Consider the following 27,067-nt stretch of genomic DNA (forward strand, 5'->3'; position numbering starts at 1 on the left):
TGGCCCGCGCGGGGTCGTCGCGGGGGCGGGGACCGGGCTGCGCGCGGCGGCCGCCGCTTCCCACTTTGCCGGGCCGGGACAGATCCCCGGGGGGAGGTGAGCCTGGTGCCCCGGGGAGGCTGCGGGCTGGGCTCGAGAGAGGCGCTGGAATAACAACGGAGGCGCTGGCGGCTTCCCGGGAGGGTGTGTGCCGAGGCGTCCCCGTGGGACCGCGCGTCTGCTCCAGGACTTGACTCACTAGGGGCTACCAGCGTCAGCCTTTCGGAGCCTCAGTTTCCCTTTCTGTGAAATACCTGCAGTGTAAAGTGTGTTGAGATCCTATAACCAAAGACACCAAGTGCTACGTTATTACACACACACACACACACACACACACACACACACACCCCCGTACCCGTGTTTTCTCCCATCCCAGCGGAGCGAGCAGAGCAGCTGGAGCCGGTGACCTTGCCGGGCTGTTCCAGAAAATGTTCACTGGGTGCCCAGGTTGTGCTGCGAAGCGTCGGCCGGCCACACTCCCGGAGGCTGTCCTCTTTGGCGCCAGCCCAGTGGAAGTGTTCCCTGGGGGAGACGAGAGGGAGGAGAAAGGAAGATTCAGTGAACACCAGGAGCTCACCTGAGGGCTCTCGGGCGCTTGGGCTCTTGTGGTCCCTCTATCCTCACCCAATATAACCTGGTCCTAGGTTAAAGAATCAGCCAAGTCTGCAGAGGGCAGAGAGGGGAGACAGGATCAGGGGAGGGCGTGAGTGGTGAGTGGTGGGGGCGGTGTGCAGGGGTGAAGTCCACTCAGCAGAGAGGGTTTCTTGTCCCCCGGAGCCCAACACGGGAAAATCAGCTGGTGAGTCAATGGGACTTTGTTAGGACAGCCACAGGGCGCAGCTGGCGCCGGCTTAAGGGAAGCGCCCGGATCCCCCCTTGATAACATGCTGTTTATCTGGCTTCCTGTTTCGATGGTTGGGATACCATTGGCTTGTTCAAATTCAATGCTGAAAAGCCTGCGGCCACGTTCCTTCTGCAAAAGCAGAGGGCTTGCCTAGGTTTTCATCTTTCATCTGCCTTGTTCCGGATGCATGGTGTCCCCTACAACTCACTTATAATGGGGCAGCTGGACTTCACACAAAGAACCCCTCCCCAAGTAGGCGGAGCTGCCACTTCAGAGACCTTGGCTCCCTTCAGACCCAAAATACATGTGACTCCAGTCTGCTTATGAATTTTTTTATCCTGCTTTGAATTTTGGTTGGTGTTTCTTTGGAATTAAGCTGGGGAAGGAGACTATGGCTATGGGTTGCCTCCCCTAAAAAGAACTTTATGTCATCTTAGTGGTGCATGCTTTCACCGTTAATTTCTGGGGGAAGTTATCAGTTTGTAGTTCTAGATCATCCTGTGTTGCTAACAAGCTGGATGGTCAGAGAGCAAATAATTTGCCTTTCTGTTTTGGTTTTCACTTCTTTAAAATGGAACTGGGGATAATTGCTACTCCTGGAAAAATAAACAAGGATTTTTGGGTCTGTGCTTCAGCCTCTAGGGTATATTTCCTAAACTTCCTAGGTTAAGGGGGAGCAGCGCCTACTCTGAACTCCAGAAATTTATCTGAACTCCGTTGTGGCAGGTTTCACTTTGTGTTTTACTTTTTTTTTTTTTTAAATGTTTTTCTTAACATTTATTCATTTTTGAGAGACTGAGAGAGACAGAGAGTGAACAAGGGAGGGGCAGAGAGAGGGAAGCACAGAATCTGAAGCAGGCTTCAGGCTCTGAGCTGTCAGCACAGAGCCGGATTCGGGGCTCGAACTCGCAAACTGCGAGATCATGACCTGAGCCCAAGTCTGACGTGCAACCAACTGAGCCACCCAGGTGCCCCTCCATTTGTGTTTTAGACATTTGGGATTTGTGCACATTTCTTATCTCCCGATGAATGCTATCTAGCCAGATATCCTGTCTGAGCACCCAGCACATAGTAGGCACTTTATAAACGTTTGCCAGATAATACGTTTGGAAAAAAATCTAATGAACACCCAGGGGCCTCCCATCCAAATCCAATGCCCTTTTATTCATTTTTTGAGAGTTGTTTGATTTGCCTCCACTCCACTTTTTCCCTCTCAAAACACGTCCATAATAAGGTTGATTTGCCCACAGGTGGTCAAGCTTTAAGCATTTGGGCCTTTTGTGAGATCTACTTGGGGAGCCCTGGCCCTGGGAAACTGAAAACAGGAATGCTGTTTTTCCTTCCTTGCCAAATCTGCTCCCCTCCTGAGTCCACGTGAACCTCTGGCTTCGCTCAGCTTTGGTCAAGTAGAAAAGAGCGGCCTGGAGTAGAAAAATCTTTTGTCCATTCTTTACAATTTGTCTCTCTTCCCATCTTTATTTTCTATCAATGTCACTTCCCTTTTCTTTTACAGTTCTTTTGAATTCTTAATGGGTTTGGCCTTTAGAAAAACTAGAATGTCAAAGTCAAAAGGATCTTTTCCCCTCCCAACCCCTGCCCTGCCCTCCTCCCCTTTTATGGACAAGATCCAGAAGGCAATGGACTCAAAGCCACACAGCTAGGGTGCTTTAGAGGCCAGCCTAGACAGCAGGCAGGTCTTCTGGCCACCAGTCTAGGGCTCATTACCTTTCAGCAAATCACCTTCTTGCACTCAAGATTTTTCTCTGCCTAGTATGTCCATCCACAGATCCCAGCACATGTTAGTTAGCTGTCCATGAGGGAGGAACAGAAACAAGAGGTTAGGAGACCCATCTCAGTGATGGAAACCAACCACCAGCTCTTAGAGTCTCTGGAACATGGAGAACTAAGAATGTGGCAATACTTGGCAAACCCTTCATCTTTCTGGCCCCTAGTCACAAAACAATAATTAAAAACACTTTCTAGTTCCTTCTTCCACTTAAAAAAAAAACCCAAAAAACCCAAACCCACCAACTTTTCAAGTGAAAAACACCCTCCTCAGTAAACAGTTTGCTGGGCCTAATCTGTTCCCTCAACCTCCCAGGAAGGCTGACTCAGGCCTGATTTCCTCTGAGGAGCCTGGGATTTTACTTCCTTACTTCCTGTGACTCTTGAGACGTGGAGGGAGGCAGGATGGCCAAGACTCGGGCCTTTCTGAAGTGCCTGTGCGTGTAGTTCTGCTTCTTCCACACGTCGTCCTGTGCAGTCCATGCGACCGTCCCCGTCAACCTTTGTGCTCTACTTAATTTTAATATGAGATGCACTAATATGCATGAAAAATTAAAGGTGCTGATGCATGTGCCTCCACCCTGACCATTAATAACAAAATGTTTCCACTTCAAAGGACTGGGAGACTCTTTTAATGTCCAGTCCTTAGATGCTCCGAAAGCTTTCCTGAATGGAATTGTTTTCTTAATTTCCTCTTCAGATTGTTCACTGGTGGTGTATTGAACCACAGCTGATTTTTGTGTGTTGATCTTGTACTCTTGAAACTTTACTGGATTTATTTATTAGCTCCGGTAGCTTTTTGTGGGTGTGGATTCTTTGGGATTTTCTATATGTAGGATCACATCAACTATAAATATAGTTCTTCTCCATTTCCAATTTGGATGCCTTTTTTTTTTTTTCTTCCCTAATTGCTCTGGCCAGAACTTCGAATACAATGTTGAGTAGCAATGGTAAAAGCAGACATCCTTGTCTTGTTGCTAATCTTAGAGAAAAAGCTCTCAGTGTTTCACCATTGAGCGTGATGTTTGCTGGGGATTTTTTCACAAATGCCCTTTATCGTGTTGAGGCAATTCCCTTCTATTCCCAGTTTTCTAAGTGTTTTCATCATGAAAGGGTGTTGGGTTTTGTCAGATTCTTTTTCCTGCACCAATTGAGATAATCATGTGTTCTGGTACATTACAGTGATTGTTTTTCTTATGTTGAATTACCCTTACATTCCTGGGATAAATCCCTCTGAAAGCTTTTTTTGTGTTTTAATTTGCAAAGTTTTACTTCTTTTATTTAAAAAAAAAAAAACTGAAGAAAACTTGACAAAGTGCTAACAGTTTGCAGTTGGGTGGGTCAATGCATGTTCAGTATATTTTTCTTACAGTCGCTCTACTTGAAACATTAAACAGTTTTTTTATTGTGGTAAATATATGTAACATAAAATTGACCATTTTAACTACTTTTCAGTGTACAGTTCACAATACTTTGAAGTGTACAAAGTTACACTGTTGTGTAACCACTACCACCATCCATTTCCAGAAGTTTCTTATCCCCCCAAGCTAAAAACACCTACCCTGGTAAATAGTAACTCCCCATTCTCTACTCCTCCCAGCTCCTGGCAACCACCATTCTACCTTTTATCTCTATGAATTTGTGAAGACTTTGTGATCACTGGAAAAGTCAGGACTTCAAGACTTTAAATGAAGTGTTAAAGGGCTTCCCCTGACTTCCAATGAGAACATCCTGGGGGACTTTGATTCGGATCTTCTAGACTTACAAACAGTCCCTCAACAACTGCCCCCGTGTCAGAGACATTTGTGTCAAGTGTAGAGATGAACTGATTCCTGGTCATCACGAGGCTCAGAGGACAGCAGGATCATCCTCTGTGTGAGCTTCATTTCTTCCAGTTCTGCAGCCATCTTGGCTGCACGTTAGAATCACCTGGGGAGCTTTTATTTCTTTTTATTTAAGTTTATTTCTTTATTTTGAGAGAGAGAGAGAGAGAGAGAGAGTCCCAAGCAGCACTGTCAACACAGAGCCTGATGTGGGGCTCGAACTCACAAACCATGAGATCATGACCTGAGACGAAATCAGGAGTCAGACACTGAACTGACTAAGCCATCCAGGCACCCCTTACCCGGGGAGCTTTTAAAAATCACTGATTCCTGGGCCCACCCCAAGAGATTCAGCTTCATTTGGTTTGGATCGTAGCTCTGGTATCTGTCATTTTGTAAAGCGCCCTCAGCGATTCTGATGCACAGTGAGGGTTATAACTACGCAGCGGTTGAGCTGATTTACTCCCGGAACCCTTGACTGGTCACAGCTTTCAGTGACGCAATTCCCTCCCCATCTGGACAATAATACTGACCCACTTTACATCCCTCCCCTGATTTTAAAATCCATTTGTAAATAGAATAAATGTCAACTTCTGTAGAGTTAAACTTGCAAACTTGGAAAGAACCTTAAACTGTCATGTAGCCCTATTCTTTTCTTTTTCAGATATCTCAGGCCCCCCTAAAACATCCCCACCAGGGGTCATCCAGCTTGGACACCTCTTTGGTGGGCGACTCCCAACAACAGTGGGTGTATTGCAGTCATCTTATTCTGTATTTGGTCAGCTTGGTCTTTCAGAATTTCTTCTTATATTAATCTGTCATGGCTATGACTTCCATCCACTGGGGAAAGATATCAAAGGTGAATGGGTCTCACCAAAATGCATCCCCAAATAAAGTAGGGGATTGCAAAATACAGCATGTGAAAGAAGTACAGTGACAGCCTTTCAATATTTGGAAACGGCTACCACGTGTCTGCCCCATCTTTTCTTCTCTGCTCTCAGCTGCCCTGTTTTTTCAGATCTTCTTCGTTGGACGTGTTCTGGGAAGATGTACGAGGTAATCGCAAGAATGGAGATCATGAAATGAGCCAGACTTCCAGTCAGGGTTCAAATCTTGACTCTGCATGTAAAGTCCTTAGCACATGATGAGTACGCAGCAGATGTTAGCAGTTGAAATCATGTTATCCACAGTGACATCATTATCTCTATCTGTGTGACCTTAGGCTGGCCAGGGAACCTCTTAGAGACTCAGTTTCCTCCCCAGGAAAAGTTGAATGAAAGTACCTCACTCGTCAGACAGTGTTCCCCAACTTGCCCGATCTCAACCTCCTTCCTCTCCTTCAGTGACGCCTATGATCTGGCAAGTTTGGGAAATACAGGCAGGGAGTGATTGCGTGGATCAAGTGAGACCACGCAAGACCTGACCCAGTCCCTGGGGCTTTCAGTGTGTGAGCTCCCTTAATGCCAGATCCCCCCCCCCTCCTCGTTATACTAATCACCCTTAGAACAAGCTACAGTTTATCTCCATTTGAATGTATTATGTCCAGAATGAAATGTAGCACTGCAGTTAGGAGTTTACTGGTACAGATCATCCATAGGCAGATCACCTATTATCAGTTAGGCAAAGCAGCTTTTTTTTTTTCCTTCCAATTTGTAGATTACTCCTAAAACCTTGAGAGCTGGGCCGTCAAGGAAGAGATGGGAACCCGATAGCATAAAGGAATGAGAGTGTCTGACCCCATCTTTCGCTTTATATTGTTTGTTGCTGAACTGATTGGTTTTCTTTTGGTGTTACCTAATTTTTTTTTTTTTTTTTTTTTTGTAGATGGCAAGTATAACATAGAATTTAAAGTCGATTACCAGTGCCTCTTTTCCCAGTTCATTGGTGCAGATAATTGAGTTGACTGGAAGGAGCGTCTGGGTTCTGGGTAGTGCAAAGATACCAACTGTTCTCTCCTGCTTTCCTTTGAACAAAAGAGAGACAGCTGATGAGACACCCGGTGAAGGAGCCTCGGCCAGGACCCAAAGCGGGCAGCTGTCTGCTTGGCCTCTCCTCTGGGGCAATTCTGGACAGCCCCTTGGCTCTCCCTCCCCAAAGCTTCAGAAGGAGGGCTGGATTACACGGGCCACCCTCTGCACCACGGAAATGCTGTCCGTTGGTCCCCCCAACCTGGGAGCTCTCCATCACCTCCCGGGCTTGGTCAGCTTTACGAGGGCTTTGAGATGTCAGGAAAGCTGCCCCCACCTCACTGGGAGGGGCTGTGGGAGCCACAGTGTCAGGGCCTACACCTAATTCCCAGAATAGGCAAAAGACCTTTAGGGTGCTTTCCAACACTGAAAGTGCTTCTCCCCACCTCACAAGGTTTTATTCTGAAAGATGTCAAATCAGTAGAGAAAGTGAAAGATCAGTACAATTAATGTCTGGGTTCACTGATTGTCAACATTTTGCTATACTGTGCTGTCTCCATCTCTGTCTCTGTCTCTGTCTCTGTCTCTCTCTAATAAAATTTCCTGAGCCATTTGAAAATGGTTTGCTGACATTGTCACACTTAACCCCTAAATACTTCAGCATGTATTTCCTAAGAACAAGGGCACTCTCCTACATAACCACAGTACCATAATCATATCCAATGATACTGGATTTAGCAGAAGTATTTAATCTATGGGCGCTATTCATATTTTCCAATTGTCCCCTAAATGCCCTTTAGAGAGCGCTGTGCATTTTTCCCAACCACAGCCTGCTGTGTGGAGGCGGGAACTGCAGTTTTCTCTCCCTGAAAGACGGAAATGAGGTCACGATCTCTTAAACTTGGGATAGTGACATACTAAATACAAAGCACTTGGATTTCAAGTAATCTTTATAGCCACTGAGTGAGGTGGTAGTAATGTCCTCCCCATTTTACTGGTGAAGAAATCGAGGTTCAGAAAGTTTTCTTAGCCCCAGTGGTATTAGCCCGTATTACCATTCCATGCTGTTTGTCACGGAATAATGATAGAAAAAGAAGGCCTTTTATTTATTAAAAGTCTTCTGTCATTCACATTTCTTATCGTCTTCACCTTGTGTTACGTGGTGTTAGGACATGCTCTGCTGCCCCCATTTTACATTGAGCAAAGTGAGATTGAGCCCTTCCGATGCTGGTAGGAAACAGTATTTATATCATCAAGATAATGTAAATGACATTTATTGGTAATCTTGAAGGAAGCTCGATATGGTTAGTTGTAGTTGCTGGGCAGACTATAAAGCAAGTCAGAATAAAAGCTTGTCTGAGGGGCGGAGGGGCGGAGGGGGCGTCCTCCAATACTCTCATCTGATGGCAAGGGGCTTTGAGAGAGGCTGTCAGAGTGTTAGAAAACAAGAAACCAGGGGCTGGCTGGCTCAGTCGGAAGACGATGCGACTCTTGATCTCGGGGTTGTGAGTTCGAGCCCCATGTGGGGTGCAGAGATTACTCAAAAAAATAAAACTTCTTGGGGCGCCTGGGTGGCTCAGTCGGTTAATCGTCCGACTTCAGCTCAGGTCATGATCTCACGGTCCGTGAGTTTGAGCCCCGCGTCGGGCTTTGTGCTGCCAGCTCAGAGCCTGGAACCTGCTTTGGATTCTGTGTCTCCCTCTTTCTCTGCCCCTCCCCTGCTCATGCTCTGTCTCTGTCTCAAAGATAAATAAAAACATTAAAAAAATAAATAAAACTTCAAAAAAAGTAATTAAAAAAAACCAAGAGGTGGGGTGGGCAAGTTGGGGGGCGGGGAAAATGGGTGATGGGCATTGAGGAAGGAACTTGTTGGGATGAGCACTGGGTGTTATTTGTAAGTGATGAATCACGGGAATCTACTCCAAAGGCAAGAGTACACTGTATATACTGTATGTTAGCTAACTTGACAATAGATTATGTATGTATTTATTTAAAAAAAAAAAAAAAAGAAGGGCGCCTGGGTGGCTCCGTCAGTTAAGCGTCCAACTTCAGCTCGGGTCACAACCTCTTGGCTCATGATCTCAAGCCCCATATCCCCACGTGGGGTTCTCTGCTCTCAGTTTCAGAGCCCGCTGCAGATCCTCTGTCTCCCTCTCCCCCTGCCCCTCCCCCACTTGTGCGTGCATGTTCTCTCTCTCTCTCAAAAATAAACGTTAAAAAATAAATAAATAAATAAACCAAGAAACCAGATTTTGAGATTAAGTGTGCAAATAATAAAAAAGCAACCAAAATCAAATATTAGAAGGAAGGAAAGAAGAAAGAGAAATGGGTTTAGTGCAAGTTACCCATCATTTTCAACTATTTTGGGGGGTAATGATCGATACAGGCTGACAGTGGCAAAACAGGAAATCAGGTTATTAGTATATTATCTAGAGGGTAACCGCCATAGGAACTAATAACAGAAAACTATTTGGGCAATAGGGTGGGGTTGGGAAGGGGTGGAACAGGAAACTAGCTTGTTATCATAAGGTCTTTTGTGTAGTTTGATGATCGGTGACCACCGTAATAGCCTTGAGAAAGGCAGGCTTTGAATTCAGACTTCTGGCTTCCAAATACAGAGAAGGGACAGGGCAAAACGTCTGGCCCCTCAGAAGCTTCTGAAATGTTAGGCTGAAGCCAAGAGGGCCTTCTTAAGACCTTGGTGCCCACTGGACATGCCTACCTGGAGAGAGCCCCAGGACATGGCACCCCCAAGAGGATGTACCCGCACCCCACATCCCACAGGAAGTGTTAATACTTTTGTTGTAAAAAAAAAAAAAAAACTTAAAGATTTTTATAATTTGGCCTTTCAAAGTATTTAGACATTGGCGGCTCATTTGTTCGTAATTTAAAATTGGCTGTTTCTTAGTAACCCTGAACACATGCAGAAATTATTGTGAAGTGAGAAAAATGTCACCTGTAAGTTATTTTCAAATATAATGAATTTTTATGGAAAGTATATTTAAATATCAGTGCCGTTATGATGTTCCATTTTACAGATGTTTAAACCATGATTAATTTCAAATTGGCAGTTTCATTTTTATATTTTGGAACCCATGACATTTGCTTCCATGGGCCTCTGGAAAGCAACTTGGTCCCGGGCCTTCTGTCCTAGGAACAGGTGGGGTGGGCAGTGAGCGCGGATGTGGCCCCTGAGGGATCTGTGGGTGACTGTTTGAGACCCACCTCACTCGGGGACATTCATGGCCTGACACCGAGAGTGCAGCTGAGCTCTAAGGAAGTCACAAGACCCAAATCCCATCCTCCTGTCATAGCCCCTTCTCGGGCCTTTACCACGGAGCTTCCTCTAGTTTAGGTACAACCTTCGCTGAACGATTTCACAGCCCCAACGTCTCATTTCCTCCTCATGGCAGTGCTATGAGGTGGGAAGACAAACGTTCCTCTTGAACGTGAGGAATCCCGTGAAAACGGGACTCAGAAAGGCTAGGTAATTTGCCCAGAGGTTTAGGGAATCAGGTGGAAGAACCCTGGCTTCTGACCTTTATCCTTCCCAGTACCCCATGGCCCATATACGGCAGAGGTGGACAAGCGTCTTTAATAGCCCGTGGTCATCATATCTGTTACACAAATGCGGAAATCACATTGAGGTGGTTTTTTTTTTTAATTCTGCTACTGCATTTATTTTGACAAGTCCTTGAGATTTGTCTTTTCAGTGACAGCTATTTAAAAGTACATCACCAATTTTATCACTCCTGCTAATTTTACCCAGGCAAAGGAACAATGTGAAAGTGTTACATTTTGAGTTCCGTTTCTCATTTTCTCCTCAGCGTTGAAAATGACTGTTGTGCATGAATTGAGGGCTGTGTTAAGCTGACAATCCATTAAGACTTTTGCTCTTCAGCTGTTCTGGACCTTATAAACTGGTCTTTCCTTGTTTACACACCTCCTGTGATCTCCAGAGCTCTCTCTGCCACTCATTACCCACCTCCTTAGGGAATGTCATCACAACGACACATCTGTTAAGGCCACATCACACCTCTGAGTCATCTCCCCACTTCCTTTTGCTGGCCATGTCCAGAAAGAAATCAGAGGCCACTAGGGAGGTTCAGAAAGTGACCACAGGGTTGGGGTGGCTGTGGGAAGTAGGTGGGAAGGGCCATTGTGAGCTGGCCGCAGAGACTGTGACACTCATACCCAATACCCACATCCAGTCCCGGACAAAGACCTCTGTGTTTGGGATGACAGGGCTGGGGCAGATGTCGGGGCTGGGGGTGTGGGGCGTTGCTGTGCGGATACAGTCTGGAAGAGGCTACCCAGGGCAGAGAAAAGGCTGTAAGACCATGCTCTGGACTGAGAGCTGGCAATCGCCTAGCTGGGTCCTGGCATGTGGTAGAGGCACAGGAAGTATTTGCTCTTTGCTTACTCCAGATAAGCGATAGGTTTGCCCTTAAGCTGAGGGACAGGCAGGAATGAACATAAGTGCCCTTAGTCCTAAATTTCCCTGGCTTGCTTAGCGGCCACCTCCTTGCTTCCTTGGCTGCTCCCTGACATGGGGCCTCTGAGTGAACGGGGTGGCAGAAAATGCAAACTTTGGAGTCAGTCTGACATGCAGCCTCCCTGAGCTTCAATTTCTTTATCTGTTCAATGGGGACAATCGTACCTACCTCGCAGAGTCGTGAGGGTCATCTGAGAGGGTGTCACAAACCATCTGGCATGAAGCTAATAGGAGTCATTACCATCGGCCTTGGCCTGGATGGCCCCTTAGCTCTTTGCACTGGGGCCTGGGAGGGCAAATGCGGGCTACACAATGTGACTGGGCAAAGCCAAGGATGCAGCAAACATTCAGCACCCCCAGCTCTGCAGACCACGCTTCTGGGCGGATTTATCCCCAAAGGGGTGTTTATATACCGGACAGGGGGGAATGGTTCTCTGTCTGAGGGTCAGACAGACGGGGTGGGAGCGGTGCCGGCTCCAAGATGTATGGTCCCTCTGGGCCCCACTGGGCTCCAGACTGCAGGCCTCTGGGGGGTGTGGGGGAGTGGAGCGGCCTGGGGTTTTGTTTGGCAAAGCCCGCCTATTATCTGGCCCAGGCTGTGTTTCCAGGGCATTATAAATAGCACCGGCTTCGGAAGGAGAGGTCGCAGATGTGGCTGAGGCAAAGTATATGGGAAGGTGGGGAGATTGGAAATGATGAACTCAAGCCTTTGTGGGCCAGACTACAGGATGGGGGCCGTCTCCATGGCAGTAGGACACCAGGGAGGGCTCAGCCTGGGTGCCTTTGAGGCAGAAGGCCTGACTTAGAAGCCAGAAAAGCCTGTGCTCAGTGGCCCGCGGGCCCACTCTATTTGCCTTCATCTGCCTCTTTGTAGAGAGACCGGAGCTACGGCCTGAACCCGGGCAGGGGACTAAGCAAGAGCCTGAACAAGATTCCAGATCTTAGAGAGATGAGGAAAAGCAAATGCCTCCTCACCTTCAGCAACACCCCTGTTCCCCAGCGAGTGCCCTGGGGTTGCCTTTCCCTCCAGTTGTAAGAGAGGGAACCCCTGTCTCTTCCTTACTGTTGGGTTCTATTCTATTCTAAATTGAGATGCACTCCACAAACCGTGAAGTGCACAAATCGTAAGTGTCCAGTTTGATGCTCTTTTTTTTTTTTAAAGTTTATTTATTTTGAAAGAGAGAGAGAGAGGGAGAGAGAGCAAGCAATCAGGGGAGGGGCAGAGAGAGAGGATCCCAAGCAGGCTCCATGCTGTCAGTACAGAGCCCGACACGGGGCTCGATCTCATGAACTGTGAGATCATGACCTGAGCCAAAATCAAAAGTCAGACACTTAACCTACTAAGCCACCCGGGTGCCCCTGATGCTTTTTTGACGGATGAATACACCTTCATAACCCACGTCCCAGTCCAGAAACAGAGCATTTTTATCAGCTCATTGTTCTTCTGTCTGTTCCTGTTCCATCAGGACACCTACCCTCCCCCCCGCCCCCCAGCCACAGTGTCACTGTGCTGATTTTTATTACCACTGTGCCTGTCCTTGAATTTCATGCAAATGGAATCATAGGGTATGGACATCTTAAGCTCAACATAATATTTTTGAGATTCAGTCGTATTGAATGATGTAGTCCTTTCCTTTTAATTTCTGATGGAGGAACGTACCCCAGTTTATCTTTGGGGGAGCCTTTGGGCTGCTTCCTTTGCTCTAAGATCCACATCTACTAAGCAGCAGTCGGGTATCTGCTAGAGTTTTGAAAATTAAGATGAGCTGGATGTCTTTGAAATCTGCAGTGTCACCTGTTTTCCCAGAGCACTTCCTGCTTTGGTGGCCCCCTGTAAAAGGCCACAGTACCTTTTCTTTCCTTTGTGGACTAGAAAGTCACCCTTACCTCCTAGAGCTAGAAGTTCGGATCCCGGGTGGAGAGCCACAGGTTTTTCCGTAAGACAGAAAGTTGTTCTCTCTGAACTGAGCTGACGCATCTTGACAGGTAGGAGGGTCTGACCCTGCATATGGGGACCGGAGGACGTTAGCCTGAAGGTGCAGGGAAGACAGCCAAGGCCCAGAGCAGGGAAGTGACCAGGAAGCAGTGCTTTCACAGGAGTGTGGTCCACGTCCGCCTTGGTCAATGAGAGCATCTCAGCGCCTCGCACAGAACCTGGCGTACAGCAGGCTTTCGAAAAAGAGGTGTGGAATGAACTAGTGGATTGCAAGGTGGAGAGTTGGGCCAGCAGACCCACTGCCCGTTCCTGACATGGAATGCCTCAACGAGGGCAGCCCTGCTGGGAAAGGAAAGGAAGAGTGGGTAGATTTTTTTTTTTTTTTTACAAAGGAACACTCAACAGGACTTCAAGAATTGGCCATGGAAAGGACACGAGAGAGAGGAGAATCAAAGAGGCATACAGTCTTTTTTGGAAGAGCACTGCACTGAGAGCCGGGGCCTGACTTTGGATCCCTCTTGCTCATCTGTCCAGTAGGTATAATGTTGTGTGTCAGTTTGCTAGGATTGTCGTAACAAAGTACCACAAACAGGGTGGCTTTAGACCACGGAAATTTATCGTCTTAGTTCCGGGAGCCAGAAGTCTAAAATCAAGGTGTCGGCAGGGCCGTGCTCCCTCTGGAACCTGTTCTGGAGAATCCTTCCTCGCCTCCTCGAGCTTCCGGTGCTTGCCGGCAATCCTTTGGCATTCCGTGGCTGATAGATGCCTCCCTCCGGTCTCTGCCTTCATTGTTACGTGGCCGTCTCCTCCCTGGGGGTCTTCCCATCTTCTTCCCATTGTGTGTGTCTGTGTCCAAATCCCCTCTTATAAGGACGCCCTACTTATAAAGCCAACCGTACTCCAATATGACCTCATTGTAGCTAATTACATCTGTAGCAACCCTGTCTCCAAATAAGGTCACATTCTGAGATACTGAGAGTTAGTACTATCTTTCTTGGTGACACAGTTCAATCCATAACCTGCCTGATGACATTGAATGAGGCAATGCATGTGAAGTCCTTTATAACTTCATGAGTTAGGCAAGTATCGGGTGGTTTTAGCTATGGGACCTGCTTTTGACTTCTTGTGTGCCCTTGTTCAAATCTCCTCCCCTTTCTGAGTCTTGGTTTCTTCATCACATTTGGTCTCTACATTCTTCTCCAGAGCTCTATCCTGCAATTCTTTGCCTCTGAGGCTGGGAGATTTCAGGTCTGGGATCTGGGGGGCTGTGGGCTCACTAACAGTCGTGGGGAAGTCAGGAGGGGGAGGGAACTGCCTGAATACCAGAAGGTCCAGTGCATCATTTGGGTACCCAGCTTCCTTCTCCCGGTGGCTGGGACCCTGGAAAGTCCTGAGTATCTTCTCTCTGTACCCCCTGGGTTAGGATAGCCCTCACCTCAGTGAGGGCTAGGAGGGAGGTCTGCTATAAATAGCATTTTCCAGTCATGTCTTCCCCTGCAGGAAACACAGCAGCCTGATGAGGCAGGAAAAAGGTGTTTCCGAAAGAGAGGCCAGGAAAGGGAGAGGATAAGTGAGGATTCTGGAGCCAGATGGGTTTCCCGGGTGCTGGAAGAAAGGTACCATGGAGGCAGCTCATAGGGGCTCAGTGTCAGCTGGTGTCAGCTTCTGGGGCTGGCAGGCATATGGCCCTGCCTGGGGTCTGCCAGTCACAAACCCCATGACAACAGCCAGTGAGAAGGGCCCAGGTTGGATTTGGGCTGGGAGGTTTAGGATTTCAGGTTGAGAGAGAGGATTGCAGGTGTCACATTCATTCACTTACCGATCTGTTCGTTCATTCGCTGAGCATTTTCCACAGCTTGGGGCTGAGCTAGGTGCTAAGACAAGCAGTGTGAGGCTCATTTGTAAAAAAATGGGTCTGGTATGCAAGCCAAGGATTGCACCGGAGGCAGCGCCAGAGGCAGCCTTGGACTGTGGGAGGAGGGAAGAGGGGATGGTAACTGCTGGAGCTCAGGCAAGGCCTCCCAGGAATGAATGCCATTGGGTGCAAAGAATGAGTGTGAAGAGGAGGGAATGGGGTGGCAGGGCCACTCCTCACCTCTGCTCTCCTGGGCCCATCCTTTGTCCAACGCCAGTGTCCAGGAGGGGTCTGAGGAGCTGCCCTGTCTCCTCCGTGGAGACTCTGGGCCAGTCCCTGGGATCTGCCTCTGGAGAATTGCCCCTCTCCTGGCCAGCAGAGATACACCGTCATCCCTGTGTAGAAAACATGTTCGATTCTCAAGTGCCATCTCCTTGAAGAGCCCTAGAAAGTCATTAATCTTCCCCTATAAAAACAGGCTTGATTCTACTGAGGCCTCTGCAGTGGCAGATGTCACAGGCAAAAGCTCAGGCCAGCAGGCTCATCCTGGGACAGGGGGCGATGGTGAGTCACCCAGGAACCCAGGAGCCCCGACCCTTGGTCCCCCAGCCCTCCATGATCCGGCCAGACCACAGGGCCCCCCTTAATGGCTGGAGGGGACGGAGATAAAAACAGGCTGTCCTTTCTGTTAAAAACCCCAGAGAATTCTGCTTCGGTGTCACGATGAGATTCCTTGGCCTTCCCATGCCACCAACAGTGATGGTGAAATGCTACACTTAAACCCCAGTCATTCTTCCAGGATGGGTTGTGACTCGTACCCAACACAGGATTCCGGCGCCTTCTGAGGAATCTGGACGAATTTCAGCTTGTGTGCTCCCCTTTTTTGTGAAACAGTGCATAGTAGTTTTGGAAGAAAGACAAAAGTTGGGGTATGTGCCTGTGCAGCACCTCGCAGTCCAGCCCATGGCACAGCAGTCAGACGTGTATGGATGCTGAGTGTCCAACCATGCGCGGGGGCCCCCATTAGGCCATGCTTTCAGGATGTTAACTCTCCATGTGGGGGTTACTTACAAATCTGACTGTGGTCCCAGAGGTCCCCTGGGTCAGCCCGAGGGAGAACTGAGGTCAGAATGACCCAGCCACCTCTAGCACACTCAACTATAACCTCAAATTGGTACCATTCTCTGCTGGTAACCAGATGACGGGATATTTCTTGATCTTCCCAGTTTTCAGGTGGGTAAACTGAGGCCCACCTTGCCCATGCCGCTTAGATTGGAAAGAACACGTAATGAAAGCCCAGGAGAAGCTGGCCGGAATCCGGTCCCTTCCCTGTAATGATACTGAGAAATGTCAAATAGGATTTTTGTTTCAAAAGAAGGGGAAGGAGTGAGGAGAATCAGGGAGGATGCATCTCTATGTAGTGTCTGGGGTTTGCTGGAGAAGGATGAAAGGGCTCCTCGGGGCCTTGGAAAGGAAGCTGTGTCCTGGGCAGTGTCTGGGGTGAGTGTGGAGCTCTGTGTGAGGGGCTCGGAGGGGCAGGAAGGAAGAGGTCTGGGTGTCCAGAAATCAAGGATAAGAAGAAGGGTTCTTGTCCCCCTGCCACGTCTTAGTTGCGGGACTTTGTGTAAGTTATGTGTTCCTTCAGTGCCTTCCTCTGTGAACCGGGGATCACTTCAACGCAGCTCACCGGGCCAGTGTGAGAACTGAACGAGAGAACCCACGGAACACACCTAGTGTGGTGCCAGGCGTGCAAAGTGGTTGTTGTTAAATGCGTGGTAGCTCTTGGTGAAGCCTTGTGACCTTCCGAGCCTGCGTTTGCTCTCTGTGATTGGGGGTGATTTTTGGTCCTGCCAGCTCAGGTCAGCTGGGAGGCTTCAGTGAGATGGCGATCAGAAAGTGCCAGCATGACCCAGGTTCTCAGTCACCGTCATCTTTTATCCATTGCCTCCTGCCCTTGGGAAGCTCCCAGTGCAGTGGGAGATACCACACCGGAGACTGGACACTGACATAAACCATCAAACGGTGGCTCTTCCAAGAGCCACTGCCTTGGAGCCTCAGCTGCCTTGGATGGGGGAGGCTGAGGGCCTCTGGGCGGAGTTGGCTTCTCTGACAAGAACAAGAACGGGAGCAGAGTTTTGAAGGAGGTGAGAAGGCTGCTGTGGCCTAGATGATGACCGAGGGGCCTCGCCGGTGGGCAGAGGGGAGCAGATTTGCCTTTGTAGGATTCATCCTAGAAGGGAAGGCCTGTTAGGCCAGAGCCGTGGAAGGACTGCTTGCGTCTCTCCTGTGTGGGTTTTGTTTAGAAGCCCCTGAGAACAGGGTGGTGTCTGTCCACTTAGCGCAGGGCCCAGTGCCATCCAGCAATAGGTGCTTAATAGAGGCTGCGTAGAGGGATTCTGGGAAAGGGAGAAAGGATCTGGCTCGCCCTTTGTCTGCATGTCCTCGCGTCTTCCTATTGCTACCACCAGAGGGTGCAGTTGCCTAGCAGAAGCCAGCCAGATCCCCACGCCCTCCTTTCCTGTGCTGGCAGAAGTGAATCTTTTGGGCTGGGGAAGCAGGCCCTGCGTGTATCCCCTCTTCTCCGGACTCAAACTAAGTCTGGGGACAGGAAGTTCAGTGGCATGGGGGATCTTGGTTTGCCTCTGGCTTCCTGGGCGGTGCCAAAAAAGTCTTGTATTCTTGATTTTGGTTCCACCTGCCACTGACACTATCTCCCCACCAAAACCCAGCGTCCTTACCTTCTCCTTTTTAGGCTTCATTCTTCAGGATATAAGGCCCATTAAGTATCTTGGGTGACAGGACACGGAGCAGGCTAGGATGCTATTGGTTGGCAAGAGCAAAAGGTCAAAGATTTTCCAGCCTGGGCTCTTATTCTGGGATATGCTTCCCTTTCGTTTACGAGTCTCTCAGCCAGGGTCAGCCTTCCCGCTAGGCCAGGACCACTTGCCCCATTGCAGATGGGCAGAAGCCTCCCTAAACCACTCAGGCTGGTGGCTCTCCTGGGCCAGGGGCCCACAGGCAAGAGCCCAGTGACCCTGCATCTGGAATGGTTTGGGGTACCAAAGGGAATGACATACCACAGAATGAGGCAGGGGAGGAGCTGGGTTGGCGATGGGCCCTGGGTTCCTTACCCCCCAGCAGGCCCCAAGAGGCAGGGATTTAATGAAACCCTGTCTCCCATTCCTTTAGGGCCCAAGTCACTGTTCCCATGGAAAGAAACCAAGATCTCGACAATCTGGATCTCTGTTGCTGCGTGGCAACATTTCTGTCTCCCCCTCTCCACAGAGCCCCTTTCCTGAGACAGAGGAGCCACAGAGAGCTTTGGGATCTGTGCCACGAGCCCTGAGGCCTCCCAGGACTCCTGCACAATGACGGGAAGGCCAAGCTGCCATCCCAGGCCAGCCTGGGTGCCACAGTACAGACAGTGGGCTCGGGGGACGTAGTCAGCATTTCTGCTGCATTTTCCACCACCACAGGCCTTCCCGTTGTGCTCCCCAGTCATTATTCTTTCCAGACGTCCTGAGCCCTGCCTGCATCCAGGGACTGGCTGTGGCTAGCATGGGGTGGGGCCTTGGTGCTCTGAACCTTCTCTTACTCAGACCCCAGAGAGTCCTTGACCACAGGAGCCTCCATGGTGGACAAAGCTCACAGGTGACAGAACTTGCTGGGAGGACAGGAGTTCTGCTGTGAGTCCTTCTCCTTGTTTTAAAGACAGTGTTGGGGGTGTCTGGCTGGCTCAGTTGGTAGAGCCTGATCTTGGGGTCCTAAGTTTGAGCCCTACATTGGGTGGAGAGTTTACTTAAAAACTTAAAAAAACAGAGTCAGAAAGAAAGAAAGAAAGAAAGAAAGGGAAAGAAAAGGAAAGAAAAGAAAAGAGAAGAGGAAGACCGTGTTGGCAGTCCCTCTTGTTGGTGGGACAGTGGGATATTGTCAACCACAGAGCTTGTTCTAAATGTAATCATTTTTAATACAGTGATCATGGTGATTTGTGGACAGGAAGGAACTACCGTTCCTTCTTCCTACTGTTCCTTTATCCTTGGCCCCCAGGATAAAGGATGACAGGAACAAAGGCAAAGGCATCTGCCCCCGTCATAGGTGGGGTTATACAGAAGCAGGGTGTGGACACGCAGACCTGGGTTTGATTCCTGGCTGTGCTACTTTCCAGCTGCGGAACTGACCTCGGCGCTTTAGCTTCCTTGACTGTCAGTGAAGTTACCGTGAAGACTGAAGAGAAGTCAGCCTACCAAGTAGCTGGCACACGGTAGACAATAAAAGTTAGTTTTATTTTCCATCATTTACATTTCTAGGTTTTTCCTTCGGTGTCCTTTTCCCCCACATACTGGAAAACCAGCGACAGAAACTGTTTTTCCCTGTCAGCCTATCGGCTCCCTTAGGGCAGGGCTCTGTCTGCCTCATCAGTTTGGGGTTTACTGGAGAGCAAGGGCTATATTTCCCCCAGTCATCCTTGGGCCGCCATGAAGTTAGCGACTCTGCCTTGCCCATCAGACTGGGAGCTCTCTGAAGGCAGGGATGCGTTTCCTCCATCAGACTGGGAGCTGCTATGCTTGGACGCTTAGGCAGCAGGCACCGTTGTAGAGTTAGATTTCCAAGGTTGGAACAAAGACACCTAAGAATTAGAGGCAATTAGTTTTGAGAATCGTTGATCGACCAAAGAGGGCAGGTAATGAACGCCACCTACTTGGTAGGCTCTGAAGGCGTTTTTCAGGCGACAAGTATGCCTCCCGACCTTGGTGTTGGGTCCCTGTTGGCAGAAGGTGTTTCTGAGATGGAGACATCTGGAGGGCAGATGCCGAGCTGGCTGGGTTGGGTGGAGGCCTGGAAGGCTTCAGATTCCAGGCTCTGTGACTCACCCCTCCAGCACAGCAGCCAGCCAGCAGCTGGGCTGCCGGGGTTGGTGGGGCAGGCCCGGCTGGACAGTGGTGCCCTCCCATTGGGCACAGCCGCATCTCAGCAGGAAAAGATCGAAGGGACCCTGGCAGGGACTGACTGCTTGGTGTAACTGCCTTCCCACACCGGTCTCAAGCTTCCCTGTGAATGGGGCTGAGAACGTCGTTCTTAGCAGGTCCTTCCGAGAACATGCATAAACGTAGATTGTGGCCACTTCTTTCTGTGAGCCCAGGGGGACGCCCAGGCTGTTGGTGCTTATGGATGACAGTGAGCTGGCCTGGAGGGGGCAGGCAGGGAGTTGTGGGACAAGTCCCGTCTATGGTGTTTGTCGATAAGAGACCAGTGACTCACCAGGAAGGAAGGTGGGTTCTGAAGTCAAACACCTGAGTCCAGATCCCAGACCCTCCTTGCCTGGATGATCTCGGACAATCATTTAAGCATCAGTTTCCTCTGCTGAAAAGCGGGGATGAAAACAGCACAGGGTGGTGGGTGGATCAATGAGGTAATGCACAAGCAAGTGCTTTGTAGACAGTTTTGCCAGAATACATGGTTATGAGTGTTAGGCTGACCCCCTGACTGAGCTGTCCTGATCTTGCGGTGAAGTCCTAAGGGCAGATGTGTGGGGGAAGTGACAGACTAATTGAGAGGTGACGGGAGAGTCAGAGGGTGTAGACGTGCTTACCAAGCCCATAGGGGAGCTGAGGGTTGCTGCCTCTGGTCCCACGCCTCCTGCGCGCCCACAGCAGCAGGAAACATTTGTTCCCCGGAGAAATCTCCTCCAAGAGCCTCCGGGCACGGGACCCAGGCTGGACGACAGAGGGCTGCTCGCTCACTTGCATAGGCTGTCATGATCCCGATGTGATTTTCTCTGGCATCGCCCAGTCCGGGAGAAGCTGTTGGATCTGGGCCAGGGGGAAAGTACTCGAGGTGCTGACTCCCAGGTGCAACTTGTGTCTGCCTCAGGTGCCAGGGGCACGGCCAGGTGAACCCCAGGACCCGCCAAACCTGAAAGAGAGGGGGAGCCAGGGAATCCGATGCCCAGATTGTGTGCGGAGGCCACCTGTGACTCTGGGACTGTCACCCTACTTCTGAGTCCATTTCCTCATCTGCAAAGTGAGGGCATCGATTCCTGTTTCAGTGGGTGTTGTAAGGATAAAAGGAGGGAACGTGGGAAAGAGAAAGCTTCGGAGGGCAGGACGCTGCGGTGGCGACAGAGTCTCTGTAGGCCGACTGAGCAGCTTGGGATTCGAGACCCTTCCGCACCACAGAGCCTTCAGCCTCACCCTGGGGGCTGTCCGGGGAGGAATAGTGAGTCTAAGCTCCCCCGCTTTTTAGCAGTGAGGCTTTACCCTTCTGAGGCTCAGTGTCCTTACCTATAAAGGGAGTGTATGTTTCTTATTGCCGCTGTCACAAATTACCACAAACTTAGTGGCTTAGAACAACACAAATTCATTACCGCGCAGCTCTGGTGGGAGGGGGGGCGGTCACTAGGCTAAAATCAAGACCCTGGCAGGGCTGCTGCGTTCCTTTCTGATTCGGTTCCCTTGCCTTTCCCAGATTCTAGAAGCCACTCTTACTCTTTGGTTCTTGGCCCCTTCCTTTAGCTTCAAAGCCGGCGACAGCAGGTCAAGTCCTCATGCTGCCACATTTCTGCTACTCTGCAGTGGGATGCGGTCTGTGCTTTTAAGGACTCGTGTGATTAGATTGGGCCCACCTGGATAATCCAGGCTAATCTCCCCATCTCAGCGTCCTTAACCCTGAATACATCTTCAAAGACCCTTTGGCACTTCAGGCAACATATTCATGGGTTCTGAGTACTAGGGCACGGATAGCTTTAGGGTCCATTGTTCTGCCTCCCATAGGGAATAATAAAGGTCCCTACCATACAGGATTCTTGGGACGAAGAAATATACATTTTAAAAGGATAATACGTGTAAAGTGACTGACGTATACTAAGTGCTCCATGAATATTTGGTTATTTATTACCATTACTCTGTAAGTTATTAATGGCACTTTTCTAAGGGAGAAGGTACAGGTTCTGGTTTCCACTAGGCTCTGTCACTCTCCCTCCCTGTGCCTCGATTTCTTCTGCCAGGAGAGGAGAAGCGGATCCTGATCTTGGCAGCTGTGACTCCAGGCCTGGGAGATACACAAAGTTTCCCTTGTGTTGTGTGAGAGTGGCTGCCAGCAGCGGGCACGGGGCCCGGCCCATGGCTATCCCAGGGACACAGCATTCACCGAGATCACAAGGGAACAGAAGGGCCCCTTCTTCAGAGGGCAGAGAGGTTCCAAGCGGATCCCTGCAGGAACTGAACCCCTCTGTGGGAAAGAATCGCTTCTGTTGTGAAGCAGCCTCACTATTTGCAAAGCGTTTTACAATCATTTTTATTAGCAGAGCCCCTGAGACCTGAGCATAATAGAAGGGCTGTCACCCATCCCCTGCCTCTCTGGGGGAAACTGAGGCCTGCACAGTTGGAGGCAGGACCCCAGGCCACGAGATGAGGTGGATTTGACCTTTAAGGACCTTGTAGATTCAGACCAGCATTTTATAGGCGCCAGACACTCCCCCCAACCCCCAGTTCACTGAACTGAACCAGAAATTAACACCCAATGCCTCTCAGCACCTCTCAGACTTTTCTTTAAAAGACCAATTTGAAATGCAGCCACCCTCTTTCATATCCAGGCTCCGGCTGGTCCTTTCTTTCAGATACTGGCTGTGCCCCCTTCCCTCTGAACTTCTTCTCAGAAGCCCTGAACTCTTCTCATCATGCCCAGACTCCTTCCTATGGGCTCCAGGGGACTCACATGCTCTACCCCACTGCCCAGCACTCTTCCCAACACGCGCACTGCGTGATGGTTTCTGCAGAGGGGCCAAGGGGCAAGCTACCTCTCCTGGCACTTCAACTGCTCGTTGTGTCCTCTGAGGACCCCTCCCCATGCCCCCACGGAACAGCCAGTAGTAGCTGCTTCTACGTCCCAGTTCACTGTGAAGGCCTGCAGGTGGCCCAGTGCCTTCAGAAAGGCTTCCCACCAAGCTCACCACCACCCCTCCCCCCTCCCCCTCCCCCTCCCCCATCTCCCCCTCCCCACCTCGTCCCCCACCACCCTGAACTCTTGGCTTCCCCTGCCCCTCAGTGCCCAGGGATACTCAGCTGTCACATGGCTCTGTACCCCTCCCTTGTACTTAGGCTGTGCTCCTCCGCAGGGAGATGGAGATACTACCATTTCCATCTGGCAGCCTGCCCCTCCCTGGGTCTGCCGTAGTAGCATTCGCCCACAGCGCTTTCATACACGGACCACCGGCCTCCCTTGGGAAATGGCAGTGTTGCCCCACAGGTCCCCCAACCCACGGTTCTTTTAGTCCCCTAAATTCTTTTTTTTTTTTTTTTAATTTTTTTTTTTTTTTAACGTTTTTATTTTTGAGACAGAGAGAGACAAAGCATGAACGGGGGAGGGTCAGAGAGAGAGGGAGACACAGAATCCGAAACAGGCTCCAGGCTCTGAGCTGTCAGCACAGAGCCCGACGCGGGGCTTGAACTCACGGACCTCGAGATCATGACCTGAGCTGAAGTCGGCCGCTTAACCGACTGAGCCACCCAGGCGCCCCTAGTCCCCTAAATTCTAACTAGGGTTTTCTTTCCTGAATGACAGACTCATTACAGGAAAATAGAAAAGCATTAAGTAGCCATAATCCCCCACTCCAGAAGCAGGTGCTGTTCACATTTCCTTCTAGTCTTTTCTCTTTTTATTTTTTTTAAGTTTATTTATTGATTTTGAGAGAGAGAGAGCTTGCGGGGGTGGGTGGGGAGAGGTGGAGAGAGAGGGCAAGAGAGAATCCCCAGCGGGCGCTCAACACAGGGCTTGATCCCATGAACTGAGCCAAAATCAAGAGTCAGATGCTTAACTGAGCACACAGGCGCCCCATAATCTTTTCTCTCTCTCTATTTTATTTTTGAGAGAGAGAAAGAGAGACCGAGCATGAGTGGGGGAGGGGCAGAGAGAGAGAGGGAGAGAGAATCGAAGCAGGGTCCAGGCTCTGAGCTGTCAGCACAGAGCCCAAGGCGGGTCTCAATCAAACTCATGAACCACGTGATCATGAGCTGAGACGAAGTCAGACGCTTAACCCACTGAGCCACCCAGGCGCCCCTCTTTTCTCTTTTTAAAGACAAGTTTGTCTCCTCACAGTTGGTATCATACCCTACATACAATTTCCTGGTTTTGCCGTTTTACTTAATATGATCATAATATTTTCCATATCGAAGCTCCGTATGCATCATTTTTAACATTCTTTCGTATGGATATACCATAATTTGCTCAACTATTTGGGATTCCTCCTCACTTATAATCCCCAGACCACAGGGGGATGACTTCATCAGTGTTTTGGAATAGTTGCCTCCTCTCCCCTACCACCCCAGCCACCAGAAGATAAAAGACATGACCAGCTGCTCTTTATGGGACTCTGATTAGGATCTTAGCATCACACTCCCCCCGCCCCCCGCGCCTCCCCCCACCCTTCCTGCCTCACACCATGGGAAAGCCATCAGCTGCAGGGGGGGAGCTGACAAACACCCCACCCTGTTCCCGGGGAACCAGCTTCTGTTGGTGCAGGGGGTTATCTCTGTTGTTTGTTTTCTGATGGTGCTGTTCCCACACTTGGGGGCATGGGCTGGGCCAGAGGGACCTTGACCTGCGGAGATCACTGCCTGCTCTGGAGGAAATGGGCTACCAGGTGCAGGGCTCGACAGGTGTAGCTGGATGGGCTGTGCCGCCCCTGTTGGGACTACTGGCGGTAGAGGTGAAAGAGGCGCCTCCGGGATCCATTTGGTCTAATTTAACCAATAGTAAAGATCTACTGTGTGTATAGATGGCATTCATGTGGCCGAGGCTGCCAGAGGCACGGAGAGGTGGAACTTACAACTCCCTGGGATCTCTTCAAATGCAGCTTGGCCAGTGTCCACCCAGGAGATGCTGTGGCTTCCTCCCAATACATAGATATACCTGCTTTCTTAGGGTCTGTACCAAAAGCTTTGCACCCTTCATATTTGTAAGGCCCTGGATTCACATCTACAGTGTCCGCTCTCTGTATGATACAGAGCAAAGGCTACCGATCCACATGAGGATCAAAACCGGGAGACTGAGCCCCACTGAGTACTTTGACCAGCCGTGTGGTATGTATCACCACCCCCCCTCCATTGAGACCCCGCGATGAAAAGCTGCATAGCCACCTCTGAGAGCCTGGACGGTGTGCAGTCATGGGCTGCCCCGGCTGTGCGTCAAAGGAGCAATGGAGTGTGGGCATCCCAGGCTGACAGAGAAGGCAGACCTTGGGGGCTGGAGTGAAGAGGTGCTGGGGGGAAGCTCCTGAGGGCCTCCCTCTGCTCTTCTAGCCCAGAGCAAGCCCCCGGTGCAGTTGTGGTCCTGGGGCAGCTCATGTTTTCCCTAGTTAGCCATGTCCTGTGCATAGGTCTGGGCTGCCAACCCCAGAACCCTGGAATGCTGCTTTCCATGATACTCAAAGCCTACTGTTAACATAGCATCAGCAAACCCCTCCCCACTCCCCAAGGCTGCAGCTTGTTGGGTGCCGTATGTGTTCTTTCTGAGTTGTGGGTGCTGACATGGCTGGTCACATCTGGCTCCAGTACAATCTTGTCAGGGCCTCCGTGGCTGCAAGGACACACATGACCACAGTCATGCTACCCACATAATGGGCTCAGGCACACGTGGGTTTGATAACAGCTGTGACTATTAGGCATGTAGTTTTAGCTTCTTGGCCTCAGTTACCACATCTGTAAAATAGGAGTATTAATCATACGCACTACATAAAGTTGTAAGGATTCAGTGAGGTGACACAGGCAACACATATTTGCACAGGTCTCGTCCCAAGAGTATGTGCTCAGGAAAGAGGGCTTGGTTGCAGCGGTTTCTGGGTCCTCATGCTGTTCATTGATCCCTCTCTTCCCTAGAGCATCTGTCTGGTCTGAAAGTCCAGATGTGCCTCGTGCACACACAGAAGTTTCTGGAGGTCCCTCTAGGTCACTGGGCTTGAATGACAGGCCCAGGGGAGGAAAGTCAGACTGAAAGGCACGATAGGTGGGCCTGGAGCCCAGACAGCTGTGCAGGGTGAGGCCTCCTAAGCTCCCCACTCCTCCCAGCTGCTTCCCGTTTGTTGCAGGACACCTGGGGAGAACCACATTTCCTCCCTGCACTGGACAAACCTAGGCTCTTCCTCCACCCCTAAGACTTCTGTTCAGAACCATCTGCAGTCCTCAGGGCTGAGAGCTTGTCTGCAGTGAACAGCCAGCCTTGGCCAGAGATGCTCAGACTCTTCAAGGTCTGTGGCTGATTTTGGGTGGGTTCCTGTGGCAGCTTGGTCCAGTGGGAGTCTGCCTGGTCACCTCCTGCCACCCCGGGACAAGAAGGGGTCACTGCTGTCAGCTATCCGGCAGGCTCCTCTGAGGTCAGGACCTACCCCAAAGGGGCTTTGGTTTATGAAGGTCTAGGATGTCTGAAACTAACATCACCTTCAGTTCTTGAAGCAGATGACTCCAGCCATCTGAAAGCACGCATGTTCACATAGCACCAGGGATGCTCAAAGGGGGTCGTGGACCTCTGAGGTGGATAAGTTAGCCTTCTCTTCACTTTTGAGGTTACTGAAGATCTCCTCTTGCCATCTGACAACATATAAAACATTCTGGATCGCCAAGATTATGTCTGTGTTAAAAAAAAAATTACCTAGGGAGAAACAGGGCAAGTAAACGCAGTTGCGTGGGTTTGAATGGGATTTCTTTGCTCAACAGGACACTATAGGCAAGGGGCGACACTGGAAAAGAATATGAAAATTAAATGATAAAATGCAATGGCATTGATTTTCTGACCCTGAAGTTCATAGGGTAGTTATGCAGAATGTCCTGACTCTTCGGAAATAAACATTAAAGGGATCAGGGACGATGGCAGAATGTCAGCGATTTGCTCTCAGATGTTTTAGGGGAACGCAGTTCTTTGTACTAAACCTTGGAACTTCTCTCTAATTTTAAGATGGCTTCTAAAAAGTGAATCAAAAATAAATAAATAAGTAGAAAAGGTTAAACAGGCACACATACAAAGTAAAACAAAACAACCTCCCCCACCCCAAAACAAAAAATCAGTAGCTTTCCATAGGCCTGGCCTGAGCTTTTTTTCCTATTTGGAACATCTGGGGTCATTTAGGTATATCTCCACTATCTTTTGCTATTTTAGGCATGGTTTGAATTCATATGGTCCAAGTGATTGACCCAAGACAGTGTTGAGGAATACATTTATCACGAATCAGTCACAAACCTAGGGGGGTTCAGGTTCTCGCCACAGATCCAGAGGTCATATATAGGCACTGGGGGGAGAGGGGGCTTAGGGTGAAAGCAGTTCATCACCTCTGCATTTGGAAGTTCCCTCCGTCTCCCTTGTCACTGTTCTCTCTTAGCTCAGCTGGACACCTCCCA

At 49.8% G+C, this 27,067-nt stretch overlaps 1 protein-coding gene and 1 long non-coding RNA gene across 9 annotated transcripts in view; one reads left to right on the forward strand and one right to left on the reverse strand.

Annotated features, from left to right (window-relative positions):
- NAV1 (neuron navigator 1) overlaps positions 1 to 27,067 on the forward strand; it is a 269,569-nt gene that overhangs the window by 24,170 nt on the left and 218,332 nt on the right. The gene's annotated exons all lie outside the window — the stretch shown is intronic.
- LOC132686360 (uncharacterized) lies at positions 6 to 10,818 on the reverse strand. Of its 2 annotated transcripts, XR_009613628.2 has the most exons (5): positions 10,384 to 10,818; positions 6,351 to 6,454; positions 2,609 to 2,690; positions 395 to 561; positions 6 to 293 (listed from the first exon to the last, which is right to left on the reverse strand). It is a non-coding gene; the product is annotated as an uncharacterized LOC132686360 (long non-coding RNA). The 2 variants fall into 2 exon arrangements; XR_009613626.3 differs by lacking the exons at positions 2,609 to 2,690; positions 6,351 to 6,454; positions 10,384 to 10,818 and adding an exon at positions 664 to 1,768.

Source organism: Panthera onca, chromosome F1 (assembly GCF_046562875.1).
Source record: "Panthera onca isolate mPanOnc1 chromosome F1, mPanOnc1 haplotype 2, whole genome shotgun sequence".
Lineage (NCBI taxonomy): Eukaryota > Metazoa > Chordata > Mammalia > Carnivora > Felidae > Panthera > Panthera onca.